Genomic DNA, 1,410 nt, shown 5'->3' on the forward strand with positions numbered 1-1,410 from the left:
CTATTTAATTTAATATTTTGATTCTAGATAGCTGTCTTGAAACTGGCGGAGTCAAAATCTTTCAATCTTTGTTCGATTTCTACGTTTATTAGAGGAAACAATAGGAATGAAAAAAACCCCAAAAATCGGTTATTTCAAAAACCGGTTTTTGGGCGTATTTAATAGTCCGGTTAAAGTGGCATAAAAAAACGACGTTACAACCGAAAGCCGGTTGTTTCATTCACAACCTTCTTCCCTAATTTACAGCTAAAGTCAAGCACTGACTTCAACTGTTCAACAATTTGTTGTATTACTGTTGCACTAGCGGATAACGTTGTAAGTTCTATGAGGCTGTTCACGGGTAATGGTTTTGTACAGTCTGGACCTTAGATCGTAGCACCTTTCGGAAAGATCCGCTTGCTACAAAGGGTCGATACACAGATTAGCGGTTGATCCTCAGCACAAACAAATGTAACGTATTGTATAAAAACAGGCAGAGGAAAGTGTTGCTGCATGATCACAAGACTGTCTAACAATCACTAACACAGTCGCATACGTTAAATATCCGTGAGCATGTGAACAGACGGACTGCAACACGAATGCAGTCGTAGGAACGGCAGAAGAATTACTTACGCAGTAATAAGATTTGAGGCTCAGCGTTCGACATCAATCTTATAACGTAGTAGTACGCATTTCTGAAATGAAAACTCAAAATTCCCACCTCAGAGTGTTAGAAGTCGTCTTAGTTAAGTGCAAAACATTTCATGTAACGCTACGCGTCCTCGGTAGTATAGTGGTCAGTATCCCCGCCTGTCACGCGGGAGACCGGGGTTCGATTCCCCGCCGGGGAGATGCGATTTTTATATCGCAAAACTCGCACGAATGATGCTGATATAGCGCAAATGAACATTAACTTCCTAATTCAGGAATGCAGTTGCTACACAATGTTAAAAATTTTTCCTTCTACCAAAGTGTCTTTCGAATTAACAAAGTTCGGCCACCTTGATTTATGTTTTTTGTCGTTTCTCGAAATTATTTCGGGTAAATACAGGGAGGATTCCTAATTTAACGCCACGGCCGACTATCTGTCCCACCCTTGTTAAACTACACGTGTATGTAAGTGCCTAAATGTATGAATTATACTACTATACCTGTTCTTAAATGGTAATACCACTACATGTCACATATCCTTGTATTAAAAGTGATCCACGGTTAGAGAAAACTGTTACTACTACTACTGCTTTTATTAACTCTCAAACAGAATTATGAGGTCCTTTTCGTCACCAGTGAAACTTTTATTTGCTCTGTTGGCGATTCCTCATAGCTCGCCGGCAATTGATAACCGACCTGCAGACAAAGTACAAATATTGTTGGGTCGTCTTCTTTCTCAAGTCATCATCATCAGTTATCTGCTATATTAGCAGGTCCTTT

The 1,410-nt window shown here is 39.8% G+C and overlaps 1 non-coding gene across 1 annotated transcript; it reads left to right on the forward strand.

Annotated features, from left to right (window-relative positions):
* Nucleotides 1-758: 758 nt before the first annotated feature.
* Trnad-guc (transfer RNA aspartic acid (anticodon GUC)) lies at nucleotides 759-830 on the forward strand. Its single transcript has one exon. It is a non-coding gene; the product is annotated as a tRNA-Asp (tRNA).
* Nucleotides 831-1,410: the final 580 nt, after the last annotated feature.

Source organism: Schistocerca serialis, chromosome 11 (genome assembly GCF_023864345.2).
Source record: "Schistocerca serialis cubense isolate TAMUIC-IGC-003099 chromosome 11, iqSchSeri2.2, whole genome shotgun sequence".
Classification (NCBI taxonomy): Eukaryota; Metazoa; Arthropoda; class Insecta; order Orthoptera; family Acrididae; genus Schistocerca; species Schistocerca serialis.